We start from the raw sequence: 16,521 nt of genomic DNA on the forward strand, positions 1-16,521 counted from the left end.
ACAATGGCAAAACTTCTTAATGTGGTACAACGAACTAAATCAACTAATCTTTCGTTGAGTCCTATCTCTCACTGTTGGTGTGTGAGGATTCGTGCGGGCGTGTGTTTAGTTCCACATTGGTTATTGAGTGGGTAGATCTTGGATACTTATATAGGATCAAGAAACTTAAATAATATCTTCCGGGTAGCTATTTTGGATAAGGTCATGGGGTTGTTACAAATGATATTAGAGCGGATTCAGCCCATAACCTATGTGAACTAGGGGACACTGCATCCAGGATCTAATGGGTACCGATATAGAACCATGGAGTATGTGAGAATCTATGCGGGCATGTGTTTAGTTTTACATTAGAGTTCATAGATAGATCTTGGATACTTATATAGAATCAAGGAACCTAAATAATACTGATTTACAAAATTCATGGTTTGCTCCGAAGACCAAGTAACTAGCAGCTTGGGTCTAGAAAGTAGGCTCGAAGGCCAGGCCAAGCTGGGTCCGACTAGTTTCAGTTATATTTGGTTAAACTTGGCCCGAACCGAATCTGGCCCATCTATTAAATAGGTCTAGTACTTGGAATCACGGCCCATAGAACAAACCCGACTCTTAAAGTGATCACAATTTTTTTCTACACGTGCCGGGCACGTGCAGAATTCTATCGGACGTCAAGACTGATGCGCTTTTGCCCGCCCTGCTTCGTAAAATAGACCAAGCCCAAGATCTCTCGCACCCAAGAAGAGGCCATGGCCTCGCTCTCCTCCCCTTCGCCATGGGAGGAGGAGGGGCGCAAATGGGGGGAGAGGGTATCCGATGCCGTCCTCTCCCTCTACCGCTCGCTTCCGAAGAAAGGGAAGCCGCAGGGCCGGGAAACCACCGTCGTGGCCGCCTTCCTCCTCTCTTCCCCAGCCAATGGTACTCTCATCCATCCTTTGTTCGTCACATTTTTCGATCTTCGTGATATCTAAAACCCTAATTCCAGTCCTAAAAACCCTAATTTTGATTTCAGATTTGGAGGTCGTTGCCCTAGGGACCGGGACCAAATGCATTGGGGGTTCTCTCCTTAGCCCTAGAGGTGATGTCGTCAATGATTCCCATGCTGAGATAATTGCACGGAGGTCGCTCTTGAGGTTTGTTGAAACCAGATTTTGTTGGCAAGAAACTAGGATCGGGCTCAGACTTAACTTTGAAGGGAATACAGGTTTTTTATTCAGAAATTGGACGTCTCTCTTCTGAAGGTGATTTAGGTTTAGATAATGCACCAAGAACGGTTTTTGGGTTGGATACTAACCGTCCTGGCGAAGAAAGATACAGGATAAATGCGGGCTGGCGATTACATCTATATATCAGCCAGCTTCCTTGTATGGCTTCAATTCTTTTTGCTATATTGTACTGCAGTGCTGTTTGTATTTAAACATTTGAATGATTTTTTTTCCTGTGTTGGTTTTGCTATGAATGCTTATATTTCCTTGTTGTCTGTTATACCTAATTTCTTTATTGCAGGTGGAGTCCACTCAAACTCTACACCCCTGCCACTATTCATACAAAATCTTCCAGTGGAAGGAGATTCATCACCGTCAACCAATGTCACCAGTTCCATGGGTTAGTTTTCTAGCACGATCTTTATAATCTATCATATGCTATTTGCTATGGTTTGGGCCGTTTGGCTTTCCTTTGTGAAATTTGGTTTTGTCTAATGAAAATAGCAATCGGGCACACTAGTGAGTAGCAACATTTGATTGGTATATTAACATGAATAAGTTGAAATTTAAAGAAAATGAATAAGTTTTATAACTTAAAAGTATATTTATCATAGTGCACATCAGTAGAATCAGGAATAATGGTAAATAAATAGATACTGAAAAAAGTTGAAAAAGAGAGAGGGGAAGAGGGAGGGAGATCTATCCAACTCTCGTTCTTGGAGGCAGTGAGCTTGATGCTGCAGCATGAGCAGCGGTCCTTGCTCTTAGTGAGGCTGTGGTTCTCTGAATTGACGGCAATGGAGTATATGGCGGGTGAGGGGACGATGTAGGACGAGAAGGGGGCGGAGATTCGGGCGAGGGGGCAATGGAGGTGGACAAGGGAGGGAGATCTAAGGGGATTTTTGGGTTGATGGAGATGAAGTTCATGGCAGTGGTGAGAGTGCGGGTGGTAGAGGAGAATGGGAGGTAGATTTAGGGGATCCATGGGTCAGTTGCAAAGATTCATGGTGGTGGTGAGGGGTGACACTAGAGGAGAAGAAGGGGAGGGGTTCTTTGGCATTCCTGGAGGGGGTGATGAGGTGGGAAAGGATTGGAGGTGGCGGTGGAGGTAGTGGTTGGAGAAAGAAGAGGGGCTGGGACAGTGAGGCAGGACAGTGAGGCATTGTGATTGGGAGCCTTTAGGGTTCTCAACATATATATTGTATTATACTTCCAAAGGTCAACTGCTGGATGCTAGTCCAACAGCTGAACAATAACTAAGTCATTCATCTGTTTGATTAAGATTTAATGGCTAGTTACATGAATATAAATGTATATTATATTTATAATATTGTTCAAGGGTGTTAAAATTATTGGTTTTTGCAGTAAAGATGATAATCATTCTAATCATTCTCACAATTGCTATGTTCCTCATATTCCTTCATATATTTTGCACATTCAATATCTTGATTTTCAAGTTGATCATTAAATGATCTTTTCAAGTTTAGCAGCTCATCAAGTTGTTTCATCATCTTGTAAATAATTTACCTTATTAACCAATGTAGGAAGTGAAGTATTAGTTGAACACAAGAATGGATATTCTCATATGGAGGAATCAAGAGATCATTCTTCAAATGGTTGTCCTAGAGTTGCTGGGATGGTTCAAAAGAAGCCTGGGCGTGGCGATATAACTTTATCAATGAGCTGTTTTGATAAGTTAACCCGTTGGAATGTTGTTGGAGTTCAAGGTTTGTTTCTTGAGACTTGGATAAAATCATATTTGAATTATGATTTCCAATCCAGATAATGCTTTGTACATTGTAGTTATGCAATCATTTAAATCCATTTCTAGGCTACAACATGCTTGAGTTTTTGAATTGCAAACAGTCTTTCATTGTAGTGAGTGGGCATATATGAACTAATTTATTAATTTTCTTGTCAATGGGTCTTCAGGTTATGAAGCAAAATACTTTGTTGATACAAAATTGAACACCCAAAACCCTAGCTTATTAAGTTTCATATATGCATGATAATGATTTCTCAACTTTGGTTATATTGGTATGCAGTAGTGTAGGGGTGAAATTACCTTATCACATCACTTTTCACATACGATCACAAAATTGAACTTGGGTTGCCCACTATGTAAAAATCAGTTATAATTTGGTGCAAATATGAAAGCTGTTTGAGATATTTGTGATGCTTGTCTTGTTTGGGTATCTATTTAGTGGGACAAGATTTACTTTGGAAGAAGAGAGGGTGGCAACAATCTTCTTGTACCAAAAGATGTATGTCAAATTCAGATCATAACAAGGAGTTCACATGCTTTATCAAAGGATCACAATTCATTGTTATGAGGATTGATTTTCTTTTATTCATTGCCGAAATGGTAGATTTGCTTCCTTTCAATGTGCTGAAACTTCAAAAGTGGGTATGTGGTACGAGCGGAGGATTGGGTCTTATCATTTTTAGATCTCTAAAAGTATGGCTGGAAGAATAAGACTAAAAGAAGTATCAAGTTATGGTGGCAAAGATTGAATAATTGAGCCATCTGCAAAGAGGTTAAGATGTTTAGCAAATGGTGGTGGAGAGATTAAGAAGTTCAGTTTGTAGAAAATAGGGAGACATTGATTTTGCAGAAATCTAGAAATTGCATATGAGGGAGGCTAGTATGCATGAGCTGATGAGGGTTAGAAGAAAAGAAGAAAGAAGGTACCATATAGAAAGACAATGAAAACGGGATTATGTGTGTGGAATTTTTATGGCGGTTTAAGTTGAGGGATTTTGTTAAATAAAGGTGATGGAAACACATTTTCGTTCTTCTAGCTTGGTAGTAATCAGTGAATCAACTGGAATGCTCCAAGTTTTTAAAATTTACTTTTTCTCCTTGTAGCTTGGCCTGGCTGGACCTAGCCCACCCTACTTGACCTGATCAGCTGCAATCTTACTCAACGTAGCACCGAATTATCATGAAGAGGAAACCAAGAACACTTTAACAAACTCAAGTGACGACATACTCAACAGAGAACAATTTAGGTGACAAACAAAAAGGTAGACTTACCTCTTTCAGCTAATCTGATCCAAACTACTGAACAATATGACCCATAAGTACTCTACCATCATGATTTGAGCTGTCTTAAACTCATAAGATATCCGTATAAACGTCTAAGTGAAATAGCCTGATATACCTGGCCTGAATTGAAAATTCCTTGGCCCAACCCCGACTCAAACAGTTTTAATTCATGTTGGGTCAAGCTGGGTCTGTTTTCTTCCCCCCTAGTCCTAGTATGTTTAGATGATGTGAACATGGAGTAAATTTAAGGAAGATATTTTAAGGGCAAAGTGCTTGTCAGGGAGGTTTTGAATGGGGAGAGAGAATACTCTTGGTGGAAAAGGTTTTGCCATTCATATTTTAAGAGCGAAGCTCATTTTACTCAAAAAGATGTAGATATGGGAACCTTGGTAATATGGGAAGAAGCATATTTTTGATAGCACAAGTTTTATGAGTATAAAGTCTCAGTTTTATTATATTTTCCATCTCCTTTGGCATACTGGTGAAGGTTTCAGATAACACTTGCAACCAAAGGTAGCATGATGTTTTATTAAGGTGGTTCTGAAGTTTGGCTAGCCTAATGGACCCTATATATGCATGCATTTCTTTTCCTTTTCTGTTTCCATCACAAAATTTTTGTTAATGCTTGCTTGTTTGGTACTTGATTTCTCTATGGGCGTATCTCAAGGTCAAAGATTCAATATCACTTACGTCATACAAGATCCGGGGAATCACTTATTACGAATTCAAATTGGTCTGAAACTTCTAATATTTGCTTGTATTATTAGCGTAGCATTGGCCTGGAGATCTTTTTATATCACCACTTTTCCGAATTATTTTGTATTCCAAAGTTGAGATGAAACAATTATATTTATATGTAGAGTTGGTTTAGATTGTGCATAAATACTATTTTGTTTGAAAATAAACTAGAGTAAATTGGATAAAATTAACTTTATTGGATAGACACATTTTTGTAAGAATGTTTCTCTTCCTATTCGTGTTGTGAATGCAGTTTCTTTGTTGATTGGGAATTTTGACCACTGTTCAGTTATCCAATACTGATTCTATATTCGTTGCGTCCTAGAAATGCTCAATTTAATTCTCATGGTCGATACTGATTCTCTATGTTTTCTTGATATACCATGGTCGATATTATTCTTGTACTGTAGTATGTCACATTTGCTAACTTTATATGCATAAATCTCTCTTGTTGTAGTTGTGCTTGTTAGCTCTCCATGTGTTCCTTTTTACTGTATTGCGGAGAGAGTTCTATAGTTCTGTTGATCTAATTCATTGATCTACTCCTGCTATCTTGAGATATTGGGTTTATATTCTTTTCTCCAAATATGTTTTTTTCATTGCTGAGGAAGTTCCTAATGATGATATGATGCACTGTAATATGCTGTAAGTATTGTTGTTTGTCCTCTCTTAAAATATCTTGGTGATAGTTCTTAGCACTATAAGAGGATTATGATTACTCTTTCAAATGTTTTCTATCGTACATGTCTTCTGCTCTTGTATGTCGCAGGAGCTTTACTTTCTCATATTCTGCAACCAGTATACCTTGCTACCATTACTTTGGGAAAATCACCTGCTGATGCTCCTAAAGAATTTCCTGTTGAAAATCATCTTCAGAGAGCTCTTTGTGATCGGATAGCTTCTTTGCATGATAAGCTGTCAAGTCCTTTTCAAGTGAACAAGGTTGATAACATTTGCTATGTGCAATGTAATGTAATAATGTCAAAATTGTTAGCTAATGTAGAAAAAAATACTGTTCTTCTGACAGCTGCAAATTTATGAGGCTCCTATTCCACTGAAAGAGTTCCAGCAGTCCGCTAGTGAGATACCCACTTTAACATGCGGGTAGTTTATGGTTTGTTAACACTTTGCATACCAAACAATCTTTTTTCCAATTGGTTATATGTGTTTCTTTTGAATAGTATAAAATATGAAGGAAAAACAGTATCTTTATATGATTGTTCTTTTTCTAGGTATTCAATCTGCTGGAATAAATCTGGATTACATGAAGTGATCTTGGGAACAACTGGGAGGAACAAGGCACTTCTGCAAAAGGGGCTCGCTTTCCATCTACAGAGTCTTCTCTCTGCAAGTAGGAATAAACATGTGCCCCATCTGCGCTTCATATTCTTAAACATGGTTTCTGTTAGATGTTTTATTGGAAATTTTTATGATTTTTTTATGAAATATTATTCAGACACCTTTGTAGACATATCGTGCATTTCAATGCTTTTGCACATTAATTATTTAGTTCTTGAGGGTCAATAACATGATGCATTGTCTACCTAAAGATGGCTTTTGTCATTTATCACAAAATCCTGATTTGCAAGTATGGTTACTTATGCTAGGAGGAGGCTACTGGAAGGTTTTATGTCACTGCAACATAGGTTCTCTGTTCAAGTTCAAGCTGAGGTAGTTTCTTATCATGAGCTGAAGGTAATATTTAGTTTCATTTTCCTCTCAGCTGCAGAAACTCAAGCATTTTCTCTTTTGTATTTACTATAGAATTCACATTCACGTAGAGTTTGAAGTCTTTAACATGCTTCCTTCAGTTCTGTATTAGTATCATTGTTTCAGCTGTTTTTTTGGCTATCGTTCATTTACCTGTTCATAATGATTATCTGCTGAAAGATCTAAATCAAATGAAATGTACTCGTTTAAATAAATGCTCGTGATATGTAATGTTAGTTTATCGCATATATATTGGAGTTGTTAGGTCCAATGCATCATGCATTTCTCTTGTTGCTGTTGACAGCCTGCAGAGAATTGCAATTTCTTTGTGGATTGGATGTAAATGTATTTGAAAGTTGTTAATGTAGCTCGTGTCTTTCATCACCCTAAGAATGAGCTCCGCATGTATTCCTTTTGATTCCGTCCTACAACTCTATTTTATTTATTTATGTGTGTGTGTATAATGGAGATGATATATCATCTATACAACCTAGTCATGATCATGACAGTTCTTACATATGTATTGTTATCATCTCTATCAAGATGAGACTGTGGATTTGCAATTTTCGTAATATCTTACCCTTTAATGCATATCGGGAACGATTGATTGATAAGCTTGACTATGATGAGTTAACTCTGCAAGACATGATGTTCACAATTTAAGTATCGTGTAGAATGAATGAGTTACAAATTGACTCTTTTGACATTCGTGGATGTAGTTATTGCCAATTTTATATGCTTTATTTGGCCATAATTTATGAAATAAAAGAGGTTATATGTTGGATATTTTACCCAACTCTCATGCAGGTTAAGATTCTAGGGGTCATTATTTATATGCTGTTTGCTTGTTTTGATGTATATTGCAACCAGTGAAGTTTAATGGTATCTTGATTCAACAATATGGCTATGTTTTGATAGAATGAAAAAATTATATTTCCTCAGATTGGCTTGAGGACACTTCACAGGACATCTTGGTTTTGGTTTGCGTAAAACAATGTGCTGGTATTGCCATGTTAAGCAGCAAGAATGATCATAGATCTATGGATCCCATCTCTCATATGTGCTGCTATAGGATAACAGTGTTAATTAGGTATGGTGCAAGGGCCATTAAGTTTGTACTTTAGGGAAATGATGACAGAAACTTGGCAATAGTTCTGGATTTCGGAGTGAAGAGTGTATTTGAAATAAATCAAGGATAAATCCAAGACTCTTCATTGATAAGCTTTATAGTAATGCAATAATTTCAATCTAGTGTGCCAGCATTTTAATATAACTCTGACCATTCTAATAAAATAAAGTGGGGACAAACTTTCTTACTGCTAAGCCTTTGCTGTTGTAAATGTTCTAACAATGGTTCATCAGGCTTAACCCTTTTGGACCCACATTCGGCCCAGTACACTCCAAAATCCAGCCCTGGACTGAATTCAACATGCTGTTGTTACGTTTAATCTTCATTAACCAAGTCAGCTATTTATGGGTGTACTCCATGGAGAAAAATCATAGACTTAGCATAATATTTTTTTGACAGTATTAATCGAACATGATATCTAGTTTGGGTCTGAAGTATCCTGGCAAGGATCAATACACTGAATGACATTGCTATTAATTGCCTTGTATTAAAATGCTTTATGTTAATGGCTTTTTTAGATACTGATTTTGAAGGGATCGAACATTATTTGCAGACCATAGCTCATGATTACCAGTCTGCTCTCAAGGTTTTTAAAGTCAGTCCACTCTTCAGCTGTTGGTATCCAAAACATTCAGACCTTGAAAGGTTTTCTTTTTCAAGATAGTTAACCTCTGCCTGCTAAAATGAGGACTTCTACTTGGTCATGCGAAGTGGTGTTTTTCTTCCCCACATTGAAGTGTGTCACTGTAACTGATTTTTCTGGACATTGGAGATCTACTTACTCAACATGTGAAGGGCAAGGTGGACTATTCTTTAGAATTTTGGAACATCCACGCTTAGCAGTAAGATTTAGAGTGAGTAAATACCAAATATTGAAATCAACATGAATTCTTGGAGACAAAAAATATGATGTTCCCAACACTAACTGCAGGGAGGATCTTTCTCTTGGATAACTGGCTACTCTGATCTTGCTATGTAGGATTGGCTTCAATTAACATCGCCAGGGTAGGTAGACACTCCAAAGTTCCGAAACTTTCTTAATGAAATGGTTATTCTTACACACCTTGTGTTTGAGCAACACAGAGCGGAGGTGAAATGTGTGGGTGGAGTTTAATGTGGAGCTGTACTGATGACCCTCCTGTAGGATGTCTGTAGTGCTGAGATTTGTTTTACTGTCTCTGTGTTAAGGAAAAGTTGAAAGCAATTTTCCTGCAAGCTAAAGAGATACTGCTTGTGATAAATTTACTGAGCAGTATTTAATGCTGGTCACTTTGTTAATTTGTAGTGTGGTTTAAGAGAAATCTTGAAAAAATGTACACTGTAACCGTATCTGTCTTGATACTTTGCTTATCTGCATGGTCAAAATACTATGTTGTATTCTCTGATCCTGCACTTTAGAAGGGTTTTTCCATGTTAGGCTGCAACAATAATTTATCATGCATGTTGACATGCTATGCTTGTGCACATTGAGATGTTCCATCAATGTCACTTTAAAATGCTGTTCGATTTGAAACTTTGTTTAGTATGGAAATGTATGTCCCACATGATCATTTTTTATTAATAAAGAAATCCAAGATAGTGCAATGTCCACTAGCAGTTCTATCTCCAACTGATTAAGTCCAATTCTTTCTAATGCTTCTCATATTGTGTTTGACATTATTGCAGCCCCTGTTTTTGTCCGCCAACACACCTAATCTATTGAAAAATAAAGTAATGCAAGCTTTCGTACTATAATGATACTTGGGAGAACAGATGCTTCAAAGTACGTCATGTCTATATGCGATATGCATCGAATAACAATATTTGTTAGGTATGGCTAGAAAAATGTCGGTTACTTATTTTAAGTTTCCTATTCTTTATAATTGAGAAAAGGGTCTAAACACTTATTATACATTTAGAATCATAGTCTGCTGTGCCAGTATCAGGCCCCATACCGGTTGTCCGGCGGCACAAGTCGGTACGACCCCGCGTCGTGTTGTGCCGACCCTATATCAACACAATAGAGGCTTGGAAGAGGGAGAACAGGAGAGAGAAAAAAAGAGAGCGAGAGAGGGTGGGAGTGGGAGAGGGAGAGGAAGGAAGAGAGAGGCCGGCCAGGGTCTGCCAGCGGAGGCTAGGGAGCCTTCTAACGGAGGAGGCGGAGGCCGAAGAGCCGCATAAGCGGGATCCGCCTCCAGGCTCCTGTTTCTTTAGAAACGGGCCTGGAGTGGGCCCCTTTTATTTTAAAGAATTTTAAGTAAAAGTTGGCAAACTCATTGCCGACTTTACTTTAAAAAAAAAAGTGAAGTCGGCGATGGGTTTGTCGACTTTTACTTAAAATTTTGAAAAATAAAAGAGGCCCCCTCCGAGCCCCGCCTCTGAGGCTCTCCGGCCGGCTTCGGCCGGCCTCTCTTCCTTCCTCTCACTCTCCCTCCCTCTCTCTCTCTCTTTTTTCTTTTTTCTTCTCCTCTTCCTCCGTCGCCGGTTCTGGTTTCGTTGGCAGAACTGTTCCGGTCCACCGCCAGTATAGCTTGGGACGTTTTGAACCGGGCGGTTCGGGACGGTTCCGCCAACCATGCTTCAAATACTTTCTGGAAAGTAGGGTATTCCTTCTTCTTCTGTTTATGGCATATGGTTGATTTTGGAGTTTGTGATATTTTTATCATTTTATGTAGCATGGATATTTTCTTTGGATTTAAATGATGATTGATTGATGGAGCCAGTGAACATTGATATTATTGTATGCAGTTTGACTTTATTATTGGGAAGTTGACATTGTTGTATGTAGTGAGTCCATTTTATCTTACGAATATATTTACTTAATATTGTATGTCTTATATCTAGTTTTTCAAGAGTTGTCATGTCAACATTATCTGTATCGTGTTTATCCATGCCCATGCTGCATAATGATCAATATCTGTTTTTTATTGCGGCATGCAGCTTTCTTAGTCTATTAAACGTAATTTATGAACACAGGATATGCTTGATTGCAGCATGTTAATTTTCACAGTCCATTGAAATAATAGATGTATGGGTGGACTTGAACTCTATATGACAATATATATAGCATCTATTGGTTTACCCTTTTTTTCGGTAAGAATTGCTTTAGCTTTTGAAAATTAGATTGTGGAATATGAGGTGTGGAGCACTAGCTCGTTGCTTTTGCTAGAAACTTGGGTATCTGCTGTGCTGTTATTGTGATCGCTACAAATTCAAATAAGCTGATATTATGATGAGCACAGGAGTTTCAATCGAAATAATTGTTCTTGTTGACTAGCCTTTAAGAGCGCATTTGTCTGTGCCCGTCTTCTGGCCAAAAATGTGCGGTTTACACTTAAAAAGTTTATGGGCATGCTCTGAAAGAAGGCTGGTGAGATGATGATGAGAACTCCTGTTCTACACAGTAGGGAATGTTATCACTACGCATGCCAGGTTTATAGCTCTATCTTGGGTTCCTATGACTGCCTGTTTAAGAATACTATGGCAATTGCAATAACCTGCTTTGTTTGACAAACAACTCTCTTCTCTCCTTCACTTTCGCCTAGAATATGGCCCCACATTGAAATGCATAATATAGCTGCTCTTATGTCCCAAAGTTCATAAGCAGCACTAACAAAAGGAGGTCTCGGAGTTTCCGAGGAATCTACAAGTATTATCTAAGTGTTGCATGCTGTCCTTTATCTTGATTTCTTTTTGTTTTTTTTTTTTTATTTCTTCTTTAGATTGTCCAACTCCATGAATTTCTCCAATTTTCTTTTTCTTCACCACGGCAAAGGTGCTTCCAATAGAATGGGAGAAATTGAAAAAAAAGAGAGAGAGAAATATGATATTGTGAATAAATTTGTGATAATTCCCTTTTTCGATCTTGTTTAAGAGCCATGCTGGTGCTGAAGCCTCCTGAAATACATAGTATGTCTGTATGCGTATGTTTGTATGCATCTGTATGCATATGTATGTATATATATACATAGATATGTATGTATGTATATGTATTTATGTATGCATATGTATGTATGTATGAATTGATTTGGGTACTGTAGGTACCTGCTGATGTCCTGTTCCAACTAGTTTATGTGTTGGCTGTCAACAAATTTTCAGGACTTGGTTTCATATTATCTTGTTATCTAAAGTTCATAGATATAATATGCGTTCACTATAGGAAAAGAGAGATTTTTCGACGTTAGTGGGAAGCGTCGGGAAATTTTGATTTACCGACGCTTCTAAAAAGTATCGGTAGATTTTCAAAATCGCTGACGCTTAAAAAGCGTCGTCGTAAGCTGGACCTAAGACGATGCTTATAAGCGACGTTGGAGGTCAAATTGCTTCCCAACCTCTCTCCCCCCTCTTGATTGATGCTGTAGCTGTTTTAAAAATCTCTCCTCTCCTCTCCTTCATCAATCTCTCATTCAAAAGCGTCCAACGCCGATATCAATCCATCGGCTCCCCATCTTGCTTTCTAAGCCCCGATCGGCGTACACTGTTCTGCTTCCCCGCCGCCGTTGACCTTGCCCTCTTCCGGTGCCCTTTTTCTCTCGTTTCTTGAGTTTTCTGCGAGGGTTAGTATTTTCTATTGATTTTTTGGGGGTTTTTGCCGATTCCTTTCTGTGGTGATTGCAAGCGCTTTCGGGCCTTAAAAATTATAGGCACTTCCTTTCTCGTTGCTGAAGCGGCTTAGAGATTTAAAGAGGAGAGAGAAGATCTCTTCTTCTATAATTCCTCCTCCATTATTGATCGTTCGCGATCGTTGCTATTTCTCCTCCGAATCGAATTTATGGCGCGAAAGCGGAAATTGGACACGACGCCCCTTGACGAGGTGGATCGGACTCTCTACTCCACCTTCTGCAACACGGCCAATTCGCTCTCTCAGTTCTACACTCAGGCCATGAACCATCAGAAGCTCTCCTTCTAGGCTTGCAAGCGCCATGCCCTGGTTCCTCTCTCTCTCATCCTCATCAATCGACCGTTCCTAGGTTATCTTTGATGGATATATATATTTCTCCTAAGCAGTCATTCTGATTGATGATTGAAAGGTTGTTGCTTTATGGTTCCTTTAGATCGTTACTGGTTCCTACTTGATGGATTCAATTTGTATTGGCTCTTCTTTTATGAAATCCTTGTAAATTTCTTCTTTCTTTTTCGAATTTTTTTTTTTGTTTTCTTCTGTCGCTGTTCACATTTCTGGTCCTTGATGGAGTGCAGTTTCTTTTCTTTTCCTCTTGATATGCATGTTTGGAGTTTGTTTTGTGCTTTTGTGATTCCATGATCTTGCCAAGTTAAGATTTTTCCTGTTCTTTTCTTCTGATCGAGCGATCTTCTTCTATTACGTTCTGTTCTTAAGCGATCGAGCGAGTAGCTTTTGGTGTATTTTGTCTCTTTCTTCCTCTTGTTGTAAGGCATCATTTTCCATGTAGTGCTTGTGATTGGCTAAATTATAGGTTATTGTTGTGCGCTTGCTGCATTTTTTGTGGTCATAATTGCATCCATATGCGTTGGCTTTTTTACTTTTAACTTTTTTAAAAAAAATTGAAAGCTAAAGCTGATGCTTATAAGCGTCAGCTTTGAGGCTTTTAGCGACGCTTTTAAGCATCGCTAAAAATCGACCTTTTACGCTGCTTTTCAAAAACATCGGAAATTTTTTTTTTCACTCAGGTATTGCCGATGCTTCGGCGATGCTTTGGGTAGCGTCGGTAGAGGATGTAAAAAATGCTGGGAAAGTTTATTTTTTTCTGTAGTGGTTGTATTTACTGTGCAAGGAGAATAGATCTAGAGATAACAAGTAGGCAGAGAGAAGAGTACAGAAATTTACGAGGTTTGATCTACGTCCGCAAGCAGAGATAATTAAAAAGCAAAAAAAAAAAAAGGCTTTCATTAATGGCTAGGAAAGTCCAAATGGGAGAAAAAGCTGAGCGGGGATGTGCTTTTAAGTGGTCTATCTTGTAAATGCAGTACACTATGACAGCATTTATCTGGTAACGATATATTATTATATATCTATAATTACTTACGAGCCTTTCTATTATAATGTAGTCACATTTTAAACTTCACATTTATGAATAATACAAGTATTTTATTAAAGATGAAAATTGCTTCCCATAATCATCGAACATGGCAACTTTGCATCACCTGTTCGGCTGTGAATTGCACCAATCCTTCCATACTACCTGGCAAGAGGATTGTTTGTTTGTTCATATGCACCTTAATAGAGCGCTCCGTTCTGAAATTTCAAGGAGAAAGGAATGCTTTGAAGTGTGGAAGAGGAAAATGGTAGACCTCCGGGGTGTGACATCTTCTCACCTTGCAAGGGAAAACAGGCTTCTAGTTGGTTTGAGCAACCGAAAGGATCGAGTAAAATAGCATAATCTCGTTGGTGATTGACATAGAAAGTCAGGTGCTCCGTATCCAAGTGGACGGTTGTCATCTCTCTTACTGGAAAAAAAAGGGATTATCACTTTTAAGCCAAAATTAAGATGGCATATTCTTTTAACTTTTAGTTCCTACGCGATCATAGTTTTTAAGGCTCATAGTCTCGGACCGTTGCTATCTTATAATGTTTTAATGGCTCAATAATTTTAGGCCTGATATGGGACTTTAAACAAAGAAAAATTCCGAAGATAAGAATGATCACATACTTCAAAAGCAATTCGCAAAGGTAGCAAACTAGTTATAACAGTTTATAATATTTTATTCCTTTATCATCAATGAAGAATCATTATTACTACTAGAAAATGTGAAGGGCTTGGGATGAATAGATTCTTTTTTTTCTCCATAAAGTCAAATTGCCAGGATTTCCTAATGAACTTACTGGACATGATTTAAAGAGGGAAGAGGAAAGTATCACCCAATTAATATATACCACCAAATCTACTTTACTAAATGCTGATCTCACTGAAATTACTCCTATTCTAATGGAAGCAAATCATGTCATATATTTCATTATAATAAAGAAAATAAATTATGGCATATATCTTCTTATAACGAGAGAAAAATAAATAATGGCATATAAGAAAACAAATTATGCATATATCTTGTTATGATAAAAAAAAACTAAATAATGACATATAAGAAAGCAGATCATAGCATATATGAATGAAGGAAACAAACGATTCTACAGAAGAAAAAGAAATCATGGCATATATTTCAAGGAAACAAATGATAACATATAATAACCAAATCATGACATAGAAAACATTGTGGTCCTCTTAAACATATCATATCGTCACTCTTTCTTGCTAAGTTCTTAATTTTCTCAACCTATTGTTATTGATTTTCAGATACTATACTTTCAGGAGCAGCACAAATAGGTATAAATTTAGAAATCGGATCGGTCACCAAATTGCGTGCGAAGTCAGGACTGGAAGATGGAATAATATGTTGGCTTATGTGTTGACATCGACTGATTCGTTATATGCGGCCAGAGACCGGCGAGGCATCATGACCCAAAGGGGCAGAAAAAGCGTGCGCCCGCCCAAGACGGAAGGGAGAAGGGCCGTGGAAGACGGGAGCGAGGGTGGAAACTTTCATGACACCTTTCATACCATGGCATTCAACAGGCACATAAATCTCTCTCGCCAACGAATTAACACACCTAGAAATAGGATTGAAGCTCAGATGCACCCTCCATCTCACCATTTTCTTCTCCGTTAAAGCTCTCCTTTGTGCCATCTGGTCTATTTCATCTGAATTAAATGATTACAGAGAGAGAGGATCAGTATTAAGGTGCGGTGTTATATTGTTTAGAAGTCAAGGAGTCCTCCTTCTATATTACAGTATGGTACGTGAGAGAAGGAACGCTTCTTTTGGGCTGGAATGAACGGAAGAAGCCTGATTTTGGGAAGAGGGAGGTGTTGATCTGGTCGAGGACAGGATGAAGAGGTTCTTGCATGCGTTCTCGGGCAAAATGAATGAGATGTTTGGGCTGTTACATGACAAGACTAGGAGCGCCGTGGCGTTGATTCAATCCTCGACGAGAGGAGTCATCGTCGTCTTCCTTGCACTTGCTCTTCTCGTGGTCTTGATTTCTCTTCGCTTCATCAGCAACGAAGTACGTCCCTTTAATCTTCTCATAGACGTTATGTTCTGTTGTTATTATTATTATTATTATTATTTAGGTTCAGCGATTGCTTTGTTGTTTTGTCCTTATATTTGAAACAAGAAATTCAAAGTTTTCTTCATAATCCTTTGCTCGAGTCATCATCATCGTTTTAGTTGCACTTGTTCTTCTCCTGGTCTTGGTTCTCTTCGCTTTCTCATAGACGTTATGTTTTGTTTTTAATCCTTTTTTTTAGGTTCGTATGCTTGTTATGTTGTCTGGTCCTTAAATCTGAAACAAAGAAATTATCCTTTGGTTTTGCCCGCAACCTTCTGATTTTAGCCTTTAGGCTGGTCGTGAGTTCCTTGTGCATGTACTGGGAAGCAACTTGGTAGTTCTGTTCTCTTTAAAAACTTGGTACTTCTATCCTCCACCGCCTTAGATATAGCCTGTCAGGAAATTTCTGCAGCTTGTGTACATGGTTAATTTCAATACACCTAGTAGAGTAGTTTTTCTTGGAAGGAACAAGAAAATAGAACTCAGCTCCATCCCCTAAAAGCTGCTATGCCTCTATATCGATCATCTTGTATCCCCTCATGCTATGGAGATTTTCTAAAGCCAGGATTGCTAGGTGTTCACCGCCAAGAGCCGTGAGGGTCTCTGTTTTTGTGGGACCCCGGCAGAAGTTGAA

The 16,521-nt window shown here is 38.3% G+C and overlaps 1 pseudogene; it reads left to right on the top strand.

Annotated features, from left to right (window-relative positions):
* The first annotated feature begins 682 nt into the window (after positions 1-682).
* Positions 683-9,696, top strand: LOC120109273 (annotated as a pseudogene).
* The last annotated feature ends 6,825 nt before the right edge of the window (positions 9,697-16,521 follow it).

Source organism: Phoenix dactylifera, unplaced genomic scaffold, assembly GCF_009389715.1.
Source record: "Phoenix dactylifera cultivar Barhee BC4 unplaced genomic scaffold, palm_55x_up_171113_PBpolish2nd_filt_p 001972F, whole genome shotgun sequence".
Lineage (NCBI taxonomy): Eukaryota > Viridiplantae > Streptophyta > Magnoliopsida > Arecales > Arecaceae > Phoenix > Phoenix dactylifera.